Here is an 18017-nt window from a genome sequence, read left to right as displayed (position 1 = left end):
TTAAATGTGAATTATTATTATTCTTAACATTACAGAAGAACACATGTTTTCTAATCCTCCTTTCTTAAAAGGATGGATGTAAAAGTGGTAGGCCAGTTTTACCCAAACATCTAAGAGGTAGAATAAGTGAAAGCTCATGCTGTAGGCACATAATCTCTCAGAAATGAGTTTGTGTGAAGAGTTTCTTAAAATCTGCTGCACTATACAGATGAATAATTATATCAGCCAGTCTATAAGCATTTATTAAGCACCTACCATGTGCCAAGCATTATGCTAAGTGCTGGTGCCAGGCATTTTGCCATAAGCAAAGTCTTTGTGACTGTTTTCTTCCTGGAATATTGATGTGGTGTCTTCTCACCTAAAATAGATCCAGGCACTCCTTGCTTTGCATATTGCATTGAATGTTAGTGCCATAGTTGCATATTTATAGGCAAGGCACTGGATTGATTACTAAAACTTTTTTTTTTTGCATCTGTCTTGAGTGCAGTATATTTCTAAAATTACTGACATGTTTCTGATCTAAGAGAAATCCAAAACCAGGCTTGGTTAAAATGTTATATTCCAAACAAATTTTAGCTTTGGGTTTAACTTGTCCAAGCATTTTAGAGGGAACTGGTCTCTAGGCAAAAATCTGAAAACCTGGTTTTGAGCTGACATATGGAGCAACAGTTGTCTGTAATTACTGAATCTTCTAGTGGCATGGTTCAATTTCTATTTTGAAAAATATTGGCAGCATAGAGTAGTGGATAGAGAGCCAGCCACAAAGCTAATGAATGTTCAAGTCCTATTTCTGAAGTATGACCCTGGGCAAGTCACTTTAAGTCTCAATTTTTTAGACAATTCTCTGAGACAGTAAGTTGCAGAGAAGGTGATAACCAGCATTGGTAGAAGAAATTCCCTATATCAATTAAATCACAGGTCCAGTTCCTATCCCTGTTTTTTAAATGCAGTACTTCTACCCAGAAAGAAAGAAAGGAAAAAATTTGCTAAGAAAAGAGCAGGTAGGCGGCATAGCAAATATTAGTGCCAGATCTGGAGTCAGCAGAACTTAGCTTCCTAAATTCAAATCTGGCCTGAGATACTTAATAGATGTGTGACCCTGGGCAAGTCACATAATTGTTTGCCTCAGTTTCTTCATCTGTCAAATGAGCTGGAGAAGGAAATGGCAAACCACTCCAATATCTTTGCCAAGAAAACCCCAAATGAGGTCAGAAAGAGTCAGATACAACTACAAAATGACTGAACAATAAACAAAACCCCCGCCAAAACCCTGAAGATACAAAATTTTATGCTGTGGTCTAGATGGACAGTGTGACAAGAAATGAATATTCATCAGTTGAATTTGATCACCCTTGTTAGACACGTCTTATTTTAGTACTAATAAGAAAATCTCAGTTCCTTTTGTTGAGAGCTGTGTACAAAAATCACCTCCCACTATCTGTGAAGAAGGTTAAACAAATTGATACTAAATACTACTTGTACTGAAAACAGCATTAGGAAAAGCCCACAAATGCTTCCAGTGAAGAGCAAAGCATACTTCTTTCCTTCCATGCTCTCAGTGCATCCTCACTTACTTTTTCAGCGCATTATTGGCATGTAATATTTTAGTGTTTATTTTTGTGCTATTCTAATACACGAAATTTTCCCCTTTCTCATCTCTGCCTCCTGGCTTCTCTGGCTTTCTTCAAGTCCCAGCTAAAAGTCCACCTTCTACAAAAAGCCTTTCCCAATCCTCTTTAATGCTAACGCCTTCCCTCTGTTGATTAGCTCCAATTTATCCTGTATATACCTTGTTGTACATGGCTTTTTTGTATATTGCTAAACCCATAAACTGTGGGTTCCTTGAGCACAGGTACTGTCTTTAGCCAGCCTTTCCTTATATTCCCAGCACTTAACACAATGCTTGGAACATAGAAGCAGCTTAACAAATTCTTGTTGACTTATCAAACTGGGACTGGGGATTTCCGAAGATTCATAGAATCATAGATTTAGAGCTGGGAAGTCCCTCTGACAGCATTTAGTCCTACCCTTTTATTTTTCCGGTTCCAGAGGAACACCAATAGGTATTAGCTAGATGGGATTTGAACCGTGGACCTCTGATTCTGGAGCAGCTAGGTGGCACACTGGATAGAGTATAGGAGATGAGATAATGTGGAAGTCCTCAGGGAAATCATGAGCTGGAAAAATATTTAGATCTACCACTGCTGAACAAGAAGATGCAGAACTCATTCAATATTTTAATATACAGAAATGTCTTTATTAATGACTATCCCCTGTGTTCACCCTTGTGCCACTTGCATATACTATGGCCCTTCATATTCAAAGAGGACACTGAATGACGAAATGACAACTTACTGCTAACTCTTGGACTACCTCCATCTCATGGATTTGGATTTTTTTCCTTTTCCTCAGTCAGTGGTCTTTAAGAGGATATTTTCCTCTCTATTCTTCACGCCTTTTGTATCACACAGGTTTTTCCTATTCCCTTTTTAGAAATCTAGTAGATAGACTTTTGAAATACAGAGAACAAACTTATTCTATCATAAAAGCAGGATATGGTTTGGAGAAAAGGGAAAATATAATTATAGAATCTACATGTTGAAGGAAACTCAAGGGGCACCTCGCACAACCCCTACCTGAAAATATATTATTACATTCTAATGAAATCACGCGTCTATCCAGGTCCAATTTTCTTTAACGTCCTAATAAGTCTTAATTTCTTGATCTTACCTTGCTACCCTTATTGGTTTCTTTGCAGGAATGCCAGGGTAGCCTCTTCTTTACCCAAGTCTTGGATTCGGGCAAGAAATTGTTGCTATATTCACCCCTAAATGTGGAAACAATGTAAGGCTCCTTCACCTTGCATTACATTTAAAGCACAGTGGGAAGATAAAGACAGAGAAAAAAAAAAGATTCCCATATGCACCAAAACATTTATAACAGCCCTCTGTAGTAGCACATAACTGGAAACAAAGTAGAAACAAATTCCTATTGGTCAGGAAGTGGCTGAACACATTGTGATATATGAACACACCATAAGAAATGAGGACTATGAAGAATTCAAAGAATCATAGGGGGACCTATATGAACTGATTCAAAATGAAGAAAGAAAGCTGAACCAGGAAACCAATATACACAATGACTATAGCAGTATAAATAAAAAGAACAACAGAAAAAGAACTTAAACTTCTGCAATTATAACAACTAAATTTGACCCAAAAGAAGAGCTATGAAAATGCATCTACTTCTTCTTTATGTTAACAGAGACAATGGCTGTGGAGCAATGTATATACTGTTGAACTCATCGGATGTGTTGGTTAATCATAGTCAACAACTCAGGAACTACTTTTTCCACCCTTTTCTCTTGTACTCCTTATTACAAAAGAGGGCTTTTTGAATGGGGAGGGGAGAATTTAATATATATTAATATATAATTAATATAATATTTAATTAATATATAATAAATTTAATTCATTTAATTTTATAATTTAATTATATACATTGATATATAATTATATATGTTATATATAATTTAATATATAATATATATTAGGGAAATAAAAGCAATATAAAACAAAACAAAAACAAAAATAACAATGATAATAATTTTTAATAAGTAAAAAAATGTAATAAGCATTGACTACTCCTTCAACTTTCTAATAATACTGTGGTAGGAACAGTATTTGTTTTACATAGCCTGACAGGGCTGGTTTCCTTTTGAAGGGGACAGTAATGCTGACCTAAGAATTTGGTTAGTAGAGAGGACTAAAGCTTGAACCATTGGCTGGCTTTTTCATCATTTGAGGCATTAAGAACCATGCCTATCAGGAGCTGGGGTACCAGAAGTTTAGTGGAATTCCCACTTTTGGATCCCGCGCTGCTGTTATAGTGAATGTAGAGATAGAAGGGAGTAGCTTTTATTTTTTAATTAATTATAAAATATCCTTTGTGAACTTTTTTATCTTAAGTAAAGTAATTTTATTGCATTTTATGCTCCACAAATGTTTCATTACGTTCCAATCTTGCTGACTGATGCCAAATATTCTTGACCAAGTTTAGCTCAAGCCAGTTCAGTGATTTAGACTTAGGACTGGAATGCAATGAAACACTTATTGCCCATAAAATGCAATAAAATGACTCTACTTACAATAAAACATTTAAAAGGATACTTTTTATAATTGCTAAAATATAGTTGCTGCTGCCCCATGCTTCCACATTTACCACGGCAGCAATGCTGTATCTGAAAGACCTACAACAGGACAGTGGAAATTCCACTAAATTTCCACTTTGTTTATGTTTTTCATGTTCCAGGCAATAAAGAAACCATTTCATTGGTATAAGCCCTAATCCTTTAGACCAATCAAATTCCAAGGATGGCACCCCTGTCTCCTTAAAGGGAAACCAGTCAAACCTATCAAAAACAAGTACTAGTGCTACCACAATCTCCAATTGGGAGAAGGAAGTAACATACCACACCTTACAGTGATCCTTATCTACATGTGAAACTGAGAGAGAGAAAAAGAAAAGAATGCCTGACTATTTTTTCCAGATTGTTTATGCCAAGACTATTCTTTGGTTTGTAGCTACCATTTTTGTAACCTGTTGTTTGCTTTGTTTTTTAAGTATCACTGAAAGAATCTCGTTACCATTGAAAAATAAGACTTACCAATAATGAGGTGCTGGAATTTTCTTTTTTTTTTAAAATCTAATCAAAATGATTCTCACTGCCACCTAATTCCACTGAAAAGGACATATGCAGAAACTGTATATCCACAGGATTTTCCAGTGGTACTACTTATTGTCAGCAGGACAAACATGACCATGATAGCTACAATGAATCTTTGCAGGATACGCTGCCAAAAATTTTTAAGTGACTGATTTTAATTCAATTCAACTAATTTTTGTTAAACCTCTATAATATGAAAAACAATGGTGGAGAATATAAAAAATTTAAATGATAGCATCTAGTGGACTTAAAATCTAATACTAATATAAAAAACATTACATAAACAACTATAGTAATTTTTTAAGTACTTAAAGGGGAGGGGCAAGCAAAGAGCTGTGTGAGGTGTAAGGGGGAAAAAAGCATTACTGATTGGTTGGAATTAGGGAAGGCTTTCCAGAGAAGGTCGCATTTGAGTCAGGGAGGGGATTGGAACAGAGTAGTCAATAAATATTTGTAGACTGATTAAAGGATAGCTGGGAATGTAATAGGTAGAGAAGAGAGGGATATCTTTCTAGGAACAGGGAACAGCAAAGGAATAATGTCAGGAAAGTATAAAAAACAGACGCAGAAAGACCTATCTAAAATTTGACAATTGGAAATGATTTTTTTTAACCAAAGGTGTTAAGATGAGGCTGAGAGACACAAAAGCAATGAGCTCTGAAAAATCAGGTATGCCTACCTACATACAGACTTGGGTCAAATGTCTTATTTATAACATGGTTGTCACCAGTGAAAATGCTTAGAAAAAAACTATCCCAGAACAACATGAGCTAAGTAACATCATTTATATAGAGGACCGAGTATTTAATATCCAGTAATTCAGTAAATAATGACCAATTTATTGGAACACCAAGAATATTTCTAACGTCAGTCTATTTCAGTGATTTACGTTATAAAGAAACAGAACATCTTAAATAACACATGTGTAATAAAAGCAAGCAGATGTTTTCAGTCTAACCACTACACTAAGGGAGGTGATATGGCACTGTATCAAAGGCAAAAGAACATATTCAGGATTGCCCACTGGCGTTTTAAATATGATTGCATAACTCTGAGTCAACACCTGATAGGATATCCCAAAGCACTTTGTGACATATCTCCGTGCTTCAGGTAAGAATTAATAATTAACTGTTAGCCCTTGAAAATCAAATGTGTTAGATGAAATGGGACTCAAAATGTATGAGTGGCTTTGCAGGAATATCCTCCCCAAAACAGTAAAAACAAAGTTTGGGTTACTGAATTAAAAACACAAGTTATTATGAGCAAAATTATAGCAAAATTAAATGAGCGGGACAGAACCCTTGGGGCCCTGGATTTACAGTTTCAGGCCTAGTTTCTAAAATTGGGCAGTGACCAAACCAAGTGGGAAGGAATGCTGCTAAAGCTTAATGGCGGAAAATTATTCTGTGACTGTGTCATCCCATCCCCACTAGTGGTTCAAAGTGTTTTACAAATATTAAACCAGACACTAGTGGATAAACTTATTACTTCTAAATATATGAAAGGTACTTTGGGGTGTGGGGGGAGAAGTGTCCTGTATGCAATAACTCTTTCAGACTGCTGGATTATCATTTGCCATACAAGCACCAAATTTATCAAATCAGGGACATTCCACATGGTGATGTTTGCTAGTCCACATTCTTGAGCACTTAACTCAATTAAGTATTAAGTATTAACTCAGAAAAGTATTAAGCATAGCAACCCATAGTACAGCCACTATACTTATAGGATTAGTAGGAAGGGTCATGGATGGCTACAGATGCTTGAAAAACAAATGATAGCAACAGTGTTTTACAGAAAGAGAAGACCAGTAATGAAACAAATACTTCTTAAGGAGTACCCACACCCTATCATTGATCCATCAGAGAATTTGCTGAGTAGCAATTTCCCAGGCATAAGAATCCTGCTGATCTTCTCTGGTTATTCGTGCTGATATTATTATAGTAGCTATTCTTTCTTTCACTCCTACTTACTTAGCCATTCTTTCTTTAAAACATTGGAACACTTATTTCTTCCCTCCTAGCTACCAAATTAAACACAATCCTATATCCCTAAATCTTGCTTGCTGCCTAGTCTTATGACCTTCTTCTCTCTCTGTCTCTGTCTCTCTGTCTCTCTCTTTCTTCCTCCCTCCCCATTTGTCCTTTCTGTCATCTTTCCCAATAGGTACTACTTAGTGGCAGCAGGGCAAACATGAAGAGCATAGACACAACAATTTGCAGGATATTTTGCCAAACAATTTCACGTGATTGGTTTTAATTCAATTCAACAAGCATTCATTAAACATTAAATTAAATTTGCTTAACAAAGAAAAGAAAAACCCACTTTCCCCTCATCTTATTTCTTTCTTTGCCTTTCTCTTATCTTCTTGGCTCTTTTTTCCTCTTTCCTAGATTTATTTTCATTTAACTTCTGAAGGCTGGCACTTCAATAGTGCCAGTGAATGCTGATACTTCAATAATCAAAACTTCCCCTTCCCGCATAAAGATTAGAAACCTGAGAAAGATTCTTCCCTTTTCCCCCTACAGTCACCAATAAATCAGAGCTAAAACGTATTACCATTAATATAAACAGGTGTTGCAAAGTTTTAGAGTGGAACATATTTTAGACTAAAAAGTCTCCCAGCACAAAATCCAATGCTGATAAAACACATACACACGGTTGTTTGATCTTTGATGTTTAAATTAAACTAAGAGGTCAAGTGAGAACTATTACTAACAATAATAATATTGCTATGGAACATTAAGGCTTGAAAGTACTTTATAAACAATATTGCACTTTATTACTTGTATGAACATCAGTATTGCTATAGATATATACAAAGACTACAAAATGCTAACTTTGAAACAATGTGGGAAATAGGTCAATTAAAACGTGTTTTAATCAAAGGGATAAGAATGTGATCTAATGCAAAAGTCTTTTTAAATCAATACTATATATGTATGTGGTATATCCAAACCACTGATCAGGCTAAAATATAAATTTAATAGTTAAAAGTTTAATGATATCAGCAGACATATAATATACAAGTATATTTACACACATATGCACATACTACCACATATACATAAATCCATGCATACTTTCCTGACAGAAAACAGTCAACTTGCTCATCTTTAAATGTGAATCGAGGATAAAACTCATATGGTGATGAGTGCTACTGAATTATAGCCTGGAAGAAATACAAAAACAAATCCAAAGGACAAGTACATGTAAAGCAGATGATTTCAAGGATAACACAGAGCAGATTTTATGAACTAATTTACAACCCCCCATCTGCAGGCAAAGACCTTCCTTACGCTTCATTTTCAGTCTTTCGGGAGGAGGATAAAATACTCCAGGAGGCCTGATAGTACTCAAGGTTCACATCTTTATCTTGGTAAGAGCTTTTTTGTGTGTGTGTGCCTAGAAGCAGAAATTGTCACCCACTTTTATTCATTGAAATATTTGATGTATTTTCACTTTGTCAGGATGTTCACCCTTCCATTTAAAATGGTCGGATGGAGGGCCCACAGCCTAGGCACAAAACTACTCAGAGCAGGGCACTACCAACGACATCAGAAGGGAAAGAACTCCCATACCAGAGATCTGCTCGGAAGGGTGACCCACTTGAACAAAAGTCCAAGCTAGCACATGTACTATTAATTTCTGTAGCCCAAAGTAAAGCACTTCAAGTCACCTGGACTCTACAAGGTTACTGGATTATCTCAGAGGTATTGGCAGATGTTATATCATTCAGTGGCATTTTGCTCATGGGCATTTTCTGGTTCAACACTGTCTTACTCCTCCTACCTTTTGTATCATGCCTCTTCCAACACATGCTCTTACAACAGCTGGCATTGCAATGTTTCCATGAAATATTGCATTGTTCCTTAGATTCGAAGATTGAGATTGCAGGCTCTCATTGGCCCTGCTCTGCTTTGAACTGGGAGACTTCATCGCCAAGAGAATCTTTATGAAGTGATAATAGCAGCTGCTCTGGCAAATAACAATTCAGATTTGACCACGCATTTTTAAAACTCTCCTCTCTTTTCTGGTTCCATTTTGAGGCAAATGGAATTCAAGTAGGAAAGAAGCTTTGTTTGGAAGATTTTGTGTGCTTCGTTTTAAGTGGAGGAGGAGGTCGATTGAAAAGTAACCTTTCAAAAGTATGCCAGAAATTTCCATTCCAAATGACAACTACTTTTTGCTTAACTAATTTATACCATTTAGCCAGCTCACGTCTTGAGATGGGACATGGTTAATAGATAAGAAGCCAACTTCAGGCTAGGTTCAAGGCTTTTCTCTGACAGTGTGTCACTTAACCTCTCAATGTCCTAAGAAACTAAGCCTCAAATTTGTAAAATGTGCCCATCTGCTTTAGCAGAGGGAGTTTCCTTATTGGGAGTTCTTTATACCAATCTAGAACATATTTCACCTCCCCCTAAAAAACACAAAAGTCACTTCATTCTCACTTGTAATATTGAATGTAACCTCATAAATACAAGAGAATGTATTTAGAGAATGAGAAGTGGGAAAAATGTGGAAATAAAATAGGAGAATTCAAAAAGTTAGTAAGTATCCTAGCATCCTTCTCCCATGTATAAAAATAATATAAGCTGGCCCAATGAACATAGAGCTAGGAGATGGCTTAGACTAATCCAGTCCAATGTGTGTCCTTGACACATGAAGAAACTGAGACCAGAGGATTAAATGATTTTTATGTGGTCACACAGAGTAAATTCAAACTCAAATTTTAATGTTATAAAGACTGCACTCTTTTCACTAAACCACACTAATCGTCTCTTTAGGTCCTCTTCTGTGGGATGTAGGGTATATGCTTATTGTACCGGGTGGGGTAGGAATAAATATATGAATATACAGGAAGGAGAAATTCAAACAATCTTGCTATGCAACCTATGCTGCCCCATAAACAAAGATATTCCAATTTTCCAATAGATCTATGATCTCATCAATATGAGTATTCCCTCTGACAATGCAATGAAATCCATCTATGCTGCACAAATCTTGTCAATGTCTGCCCATAAATTTGCCTCAGAGGGGCTGTATAGCTATGTCCTGGAGCCAATCTCACATTCTCTTGATATTGTGAGAATACCAGTGCAGTGCCCAGTCTGCCAATCGGTTTGTTCTTGGATCTTGCTTATTTTTTTTTTCAATCCATGGAACCAGAGATACAAGAGACAAATAAGGTTGTGTGAAAGCATACACGAATGTGTGAACACACACCTAAATACACATGCATACACACACATATGTAATATATACATGCATATATATATATACATATATATGTATTTATGTACTTTATGATTAATGTATACACACAGACACACTGAGCATAATACACTGAGATTGGTTGCTTTGAAGAGCCTTACGAGATGGTTATAGATAGACTTGTAGGCATGGGGGCTTGGATGTGGGTGTGTGTATAGAAAGGGATCATCTTAGAAGTCTCCAAACTTTTCTCAGATTTATACAATTCAGGGAAATCTCCAGGAAATGCTACTAACTGAATTCCACAGGATTTAGCCCCACCCTTTCTAACACCTGTTGGTTTCTAAGGCTTTTTTCTTTCACTGTTGATTACAGCTGTGCATCCATTAATGGCTTTTTTTCAATTAGGTATGTTCTTTGCGGAAAGAAAGGAATTTACTTAGGTCACTTAAGGGCAATGTGATGACACATGCTTTATATACACCACCCCTAAAAAACAGATAACATAACAACAATGTCAAACTTTTAACAAAATCTTGGCGGGAGTGTGAAATTAGTAAGGCATGCAAGTTTTCTAGTTACATTAAAACAAGAAAAAACATTCCAAGTGATAAAACATCTCAGTAGAGAAATGAATGTGTCCAGTATCTGCTTGCTATGATATTTTAATTCTGATTACACAGTTGTAAGGTAGGATAGAATTGGAGAAAATTCACAGCCACTGAACAATTTAACTATAGAGGGGGCAAGTATACATACATATATATAGATATAGATATAGATATGTGTGTGTGTACATATACACATGCACATATATTCACATATATACATACATACATGTATGTATATACACATACACACATAGATATAAAGATTGTGGCTTCCAGGTCTCCCACCCATTCTAGATCCCATGACCAGATGGTGACTGAAAAGTGCTATTCTCCAGTAGGACTACCCCTACATATAACTGCAATAACAGCAATGCTGCAAAAGACAATTTGCTTTTGCTAATCCATCTTTTTTCCCTTTTCAGGGTCCCAGCCTCCTTACTCCAGTCACTCTCATGTATCTCATTCTTTTATTTAACTGACTTGGTTTGAAAACAATCTTTGCTGAATTGCTAACTGATAAGGACTTAACATGGTATCCTTTTCAGGGAGATGTGCATTTTAATAAGAAGATCCTGAAGACCTAAGTTTTTAGGATTTCAAGAATTTCTAATATTAGAATTACAGGTCACACCACCAACTGCAACTTCTTCATAACTAGGACAGTCTTTAAGCATTGCTACAGCTAAAAAATCCATCACCTTTTAGCTACCCTGGTGATAAGTTTTTCTGCCATTGCCTGGATCAGCACGCAAACCGCCCCCAATCTCTTCTGAAAGCCTTTCTAGCTATCTAGCACTTTCAAGAGTCTATGTTTCACTGGTATAGCCTTTAAGAGCCCAAGATCTCTTCCACCCCACGATGAGGAGGCAAATGTTATTCACAGAGGCATAGAGAGTTGGGGAGAAACAAAGGGTAACAATATGTAGAGTAGTTAAGTGTGAATTTGCTAAGGAAACCTCAAGACCACTTATCCCTCAGAAACATCATGTCCAAGAAAGAAGAGATTTAGGTGGGATATTTTCTAATAGAGGCATGTGGCAATGGATAGAACACTAGATTTGGGGTCAGGAAAATGTGAATTGAACTCTTACTTCAAACACATATTAGCAGTGTGACCTTGGCAAGTAATTTAGCCTCTCTGATGATGATTTTTTTCCCCTTTTTTAGGCAATTAGGGCTAAGTGACTTGCCAGGGTCACACAGCTAGCGTCAAGTGTTTGGTCTGAGGCTAGATTTGAAGTCAGGTCCTCCTGAAGACAAGTCCTCCTGAATCCAGGGCCGGTGCTCTATTTACCTAGCTGCCCCTATTTAACCTCTCTGAACCTCAGTTTCCTCATCTGTAAAATGGAGGTTAACAATACCTCATAGGATTGTTTTGAGGATAGGGGATGATGTATGTAAAGTGCTTTGCTAACCTTATAAACTCTAGAAATTAAAGCTAATTTTATTATCATTAAATATATTTCCTATCCCTTAGCCAGTATGTGCCAGAGGCTTGCTGAAGTTACTGTTGCTGGATCTCTTTTGTACCTCATTCGCTTTTGTGTTTCCCCTCCTAACATTAAACTTCTCTCACCCTTTTGCCCTGCCTACCTACTGACTTCTATTATGATACTATTTGAAAACTGTTCATTGTTTAAAAGGATGGAAAGATTTTCTTTAACTTATCTCTATCGTTGAAAGGCACTGCAAGAAACAAGCATTTTTTTTTAATTTGCTACTTTCCACACTTAAACTTTTTTGACATAATGTTGTAAACGATGCCCATACAGGCTAGTTAGATGGGAATGTACCAATTGAAGCATAAACCTAATGGTCACTTTTTGTTTCCTAACACTGGGGTCAACAGAGGAGCTGGAGTGCACATTTCTCTCTCTCTCTCCTCCTCTCTCTCTCTCTCTCTCTCTCTCTCTCTCTCTCTCTCTCTCTGTGTGTGTGTGTGTGTGTGGTGTGTGTGGTTTAGTTCTAAGGCACTAAATTGATGAGTCAGCAGAAGCCGAAATAGCAAAAGAATTTGATTCTCCTAAGTAAAAAATAATTTTAGCTTAAGTAGCTGAAGCCTTGCTCACAGGGCAACACCTATAAATAATGGAGTGTTTTGGAACTCTGGCACCTGGATAAAAATTCCAATTCAGTCATGTGTTAAGATTTAAGACTGTCAAATGGAAGAGACTGTTCAATTTCAGTTGAGACAGTGAAGATGAGCCCCTAAGTGTGTGAGTCTATGCACTGCATCCATCCCTATAGTGCCGATTGATTGAGTCACACCTTTACGTAAATTCTTTTTAGCACATCCTTTGAAATATTGACATCAGTATTTTTTCACTGCTACTATCATAATTTTTCTTTTACATAAAGGAAAAATCTACATTTTTTAGAGTCAGATCTTTGGAATGAACTTTTAACTTAACTAAGTTTCTCTGAAAAGCTCATTCACTGAAGGTTTCTAATATGTGATTGCAAGCAATTAATTAAAAAATGGAAATGTACTTTTACATTTAACTAGGAGGCATTGTCTTCACTGCCTAAATTCTATCATCTCATCACCTAACCTTTCTTGAAATATAAATATATTTTAAATTGGTTCTGCCAGTGCCCTAGATACTTGAAGAATCCTACTGGAGCAAACCAGTTATTAATTCTCTGTCCCCGATTCTAAGCCTTAAACATACAACTATAGATTAATGGCAGCTGCTCACGTCCTTTTTATGGGAATGTGTATTTCAGCTTTCACGTTAGTCAATTCCATCTATAAGAGCCATTAATAAGAATTGCTTTGTCTGGGCATTTTCCTGAAAATTTAGATTCTTTGTGTGTTACTGTAGTTTCCTCTGGTAACTTATGCGAAGATGCATATTTGTTACAAGGTTTTTTGTTTTTGTTTCTATTCAGGGGACGTTGGAGGGAGAGAAAAATAAATATTTGTTAATGGGGAAAAAAAGATAAAATTTGATTAAAAAATAAGTTCACTTCTCTAAAAGCTGCCGTCTATTCAGACAAATGAAATTCTGGCCCCATACGGGAATTTTCTACATATAGGAACAACCCCTTCAGTGAGAGTTGTGCTGACAATCCCTAACACTAAAAAGTGTGATTATTTCTAAGACTAGAGACATTCTATTACACAAATCATGAGATTTCTCAGCTCAGGCACTCTACTGGTTGTCTAGAAGTACGGTTTCTTAAATGTCCACCAGTGGGATGTCTTAATATCACCCTCAGCCCCTAGCACAGTGCCCTGCATTCAATAAACCAGTTGTGAATCAATGACTGAAATGGGGTATCTGAGAAAGGACAATGGAATTCAACAGATGGTCAAGCCATCCAGGGAGAGAAATCAAGAAGCTAGGGAGAAGAGAAACTCTAGAGAGGGGAACCCAAAGAAAGGTGGCTACATCCTTCAGTCACAAAAGAGAAACAAGGAAAGCTGACAAGAAGTAGCATAAAATGGTTTCTCCCAAAATACAAGCATATGAGGCAGCATGGGACAGCGGAAAGTATGCTAGTTTTGGAATTTCTTTGGAATTTGTTCAATTTCTAGTTTTGCCTCTTACCAGCTCTGTGCCCTTGGCAAGTTAACTTCTCTGGACCTTAGATTCTTTCTGTAAAGAATGAATACACACACATACATATACACATATATGTGCACATGTATGTACATGTATATATGCACACACATGTATGTATATATATGGACTAGATGGTCTTGAAAGCCACTTCCATCTCTAAATTTACGCTCTTGTGAAAATCCTTGCTCTTGGGGTACAAGATACCTAGGTATAGTTGCTTTGGTTTGGAATTTGTTATTTCTAAATATTCATTTGACTTGAGGTTGATCCTCAGAAACTTGGGAAAATCTATTCCCCTAGATGGCCAAGGTGATTGGCATCAATTTCTTGCTTGTAAACACTCTAGTCATAATGCAGCATAGGTAGGGTCTTTTTTGTTTTGTTTTATTTCTTTTTTTTTTAATTAAAGTTGTCAAGGGATGTCCACTGGCAATAGGAATGCAATCTACTCGATGCTGTTCAAAATCTAAGTCCTTGTGTATAATACACATCAATTTTATGTCTGGTAGCCATGTGATTTTCTCATTAAGACTGTCTATATGAGAAGATAGATTTCCTTGATATCTAGAAAGAAGCACAGCTGAATGGTACTTTAAATCATTAGAGAAAGAGGCTGTATTAGGGATACTACGTATTAGGAATGGCTATCAACTTTTGATTAAACATCAGAATGAACATGCTGTAGTCTACTTCCAAGAGATCTTTAAGAACAGATATCTTCGCCCCTGTTCCACCTCTCCCCCCCCCATCTGGAATGATTTAAGTTCAGCCTTCCATAGAAATATGGGAATGGACTAGTTGACCTTCTAAAATCCTTACCATTTCCATGACTACATGAAAGACAACAAAAATAATGATAGCTTCCTTGACATGAACCCCAAATCACAAGTTAGCGCACTGCACCAGAATCTTCAAGTTTCCAAACTATGCTTCGAGTGAAAATGAAGTTACTTAATGGTGATACCCTGTGCTCGAGTCATTTAAGAAATGTGGCCTGAAAGGGTTAACATAGGATCCAAAGAAAGTTAGCTTTCATTCACCCAGGGAATAGGTTGGGCACTAGAATAATCCAATTCACTGCTAATGAACTCCCCTGGGGCACCTCTTGTTGAGGGCAGCATTCATTTTTGTCTCAGTAGCAGATCTCCATTTGAAGACAGAAACAGCGATGCTGTAGCACAGTCATCTCTCAATCAATCACCTTCAACAATGCAACAAACAGTGGCGAGCATGATTGAAAATAAACCCCCAAACCGTTTGGATTTTGGCACAGTGATCTTCAAATTATGTTTTCTTCAGGCTGAGAATAAAAATGGTGTGCAAATGGTGGGGTGAGAGTGTGGTTGTATGAGGAGGTCGAAGGTAAGGTAGGTGAGAGTTATCTAGTTGGCAGGAAGAAGTCAGCCTGGGATTAAACATCTGCTGCAGATAAACCAACATATGGACCATCCACATGCAGATTATCAAGAGTTGACTCTATATTTTAAATAGCACATTGTGTTTCCTGTGTTGCAGATTTCTATTAAATTAACGCAATATCAAGAATGCTCAGTTTTCTTAGCCACTTTGGGACTAAAGAGTTTTTAAAAGTTTTAATTGGCCTTTCTTTTATGCTGACACCCAATTAAGCCTCTACAGCAATAATATAATAGGCCCTCTGTATGCATAACTTCTCCAGATCTGATCTATTTTTAAATTTAAGAAAAAAATTACATAAAGCCAAAGCACTTAGTGATGTAGGATCTCAAAGCAGGAAGGACCAGGAGAGGAAATTCAGTTCAACTTCCAACCCCAAGCAGCAGTTAATTTTACAACATGCTTAACAGGTGGTCATCTGGTCCCTGCTTCAACACTTAGGAGTTGCCAGTGGCCACTACCCTGTATTAAATTAATATTTTACCTATAAGATGTATTCTGACTTGGCAATTCAATTGTCTGGGGTGGGGGCAGTATGTTTTCTTATTCCAGTTGGTTTTAAAGGAAGCTTAACTTTATTTAAATAAAGCTGAGAGACAGAAAAAAAATCAAGGTTTTAGAAACATGAAATTAGGTCATTGTGCCATTTGTTATAACGAGGAATGCAATCCTGTTCCCCAAGCTCTCCAGATTAAAGCAGCTGTACGTGCTGGTTAACTACAACGCTTCTTTGAGAGATGAGCAGTCATACAACTATCAAAGCTAATTCATTGAAGGAAACCACCTCTCCATTAAAAACAAAAACAAAAACTTTTGCACCTGATACAGAATGACTTTTTGATAATTGTTTTCAACTGAAATGACCAGTACCTTTTCACAAAGTTCTACCTGTGACACAGACTAAAACTTGATTAGCTTTCATCCAGCTGTTGCATCTTACAACTGCTGGTCCCAAAGTAGAACCAAATTCTCTACGTCTGCCTGTTACATGCTTTCACATTTCCTTGTTTAATTACATTCAGATTGAGATCTTGTATACATTTAGAACAGAGCAAAGAACTAATCAAATACAAAGCCAAAGGGCATAAAACTTTTATCCATCTTTCTTGCTGTATATACAAAAGGCGTATACTGTACTTGTCAAAGAATCAGAGAAAGTTTCTTTACATTTGATAGAACAAAGAGCACAGCTTGGCTTTTTTTTCTCTGTCTCGGAAGGTGTCCTTTGTTGCATGGGCTGAATGTGAGAATTTTGCTCCCCGGAGAAGCAGAATTAAATGAATGAAAAACAATACTTCGGACTTTTATTTTTTTTTTCTGGAAGAAAATGACAAATTACAGTCTGCCAAATATTATGCTGCCTGTGGTTTTAAGAACTCAGACTTCACATCTGCTCTTACCTCCTTCGGGATTCAGGCATTTACTCAAAGCATCCTAAGATTCTTCTGCTCTGTTTAGTTTGCATCCAAGATAAGAAAGTTTGCTCATTTCTAAGGCCAGATCGTTTCAGATTAGAAACAAGCTTTCTACAATGTCTGAGGAGCTGAAAGAATTGTCTGCGGACACTTGGGGTGCACAAAGGGGCAAAGAGCTGTCTCAAGGTATTTTCCAAGTATATAAATTAGGCAGGAATGAGCTGCTGTTTAAGGAACACAGATTAGCAGTACCACTCAGAGTTTCTTCCCCCACACAAGAAGTTTAACAGTGTCACTTCCAAGACGCAAGGAATTATTTCTTAAAAAAAAAAATCCCCAACTTACCTGCTTCTCCATTTTTCTTGTCCTTTGATTTTTTCCCCCTTAAGTTTGATCTCCGAAACCCAGCGGATAGTTCCTCGAAGCAGCCTGTTTTGGGAGAAGGCTCCTGGGCTGTTTTCCTCAGGATCAGCTGAATTGCAGTCAGTTTGAGATTCAGGAAGCTGTGCTCTGTCCAGCCTACAAGCACTCCCACTCTCCAGGGTGTGTGCTTACATGTCTCTCTGTCAGCTTAAAAATCCGCCAAACTGATTTCAGTCTAACAGGTTTCCTTATATAGGTAAACATGAATTGCATTCCTGGTGATAGAAGCTAGCTGGGGATCCTTTTAACCTGGTTAACTCTCCCCATGCCAGAACGGCTTATGAGAACTCATTCTTGTCTATAAAGCACCGAGGAAGAGTACAAAAGGATTAACTCACTTTAATAAAAATCATCTTTAGGCTAGGAAACTGGGGGGAAGGAGGGGGAAGTCACTTCAGTAAGTGGCTAACTTGCACTTCTACATTAAGTGGCTTTCCAAAACTACCATTAGTCAAAGGATTTTTTTTAAGGGAGAAGAAAGCTGTGGGACATCATTCCTTATGCTTGTGTTCTTTGTTTTTAAAAGTTTCTCAGAAAATCATTTTCAAAAGGAACAAATATCACACACAATAAGAGATGTGTGAATTCACATCAAAGATTTTGTTACTTTTTTCTTGCATAGGAGATAATAAAATTCCAC

At 36.9% G+C, this 18017-nt stretch overlaps 1 protein-coding gene across 1 annotated transcript in view; it reads right to left on the bottom strand.

The window, feature by feature from the left end:
* Positions 1 to 17478, bottom strand: part of MID1 (midline 1) — a 436773-nt gene extending 419295 nt beyond the window's left edge. Inside the window, exon 1 of the mRNA XM_021006246.2 lies at positions 17300 to 17478. The gene's annotated coding sequence lies outside the window, so the exon portion shown is untranslated. The remainder of the gene's footprint in view (positions 1 to 17299) is intronic.
* Between the last annotated feature and the right edge of the window lie 539 nt (positions 17479 to 18017).

The sequence above is a fragment of the Phascolarctos cinereus genome, unplaced genomic scaffold, assembly GCF_003287225.1.
Source record: "Phascolarctos cinereus isolate Bilbo 61053 unplaced genomic scaffold, phaCin_HiC Scaffold_726;HRSCAF=1367, whole genome shotgun sequence".
Taxonomy (NCBI): domain Eukaryota; kingdom Metazoa; phylum Chordata; class Mammalia; order Diprotodontia; family Phascolarctidae; genus Phascolarctos; species Phascolarctos cinereus.
The sequence above is the reverse complement of the archived record's forward strand: the minus strand, read 5'-3'. Positions and strand labels throughout refer to the sequence as shown.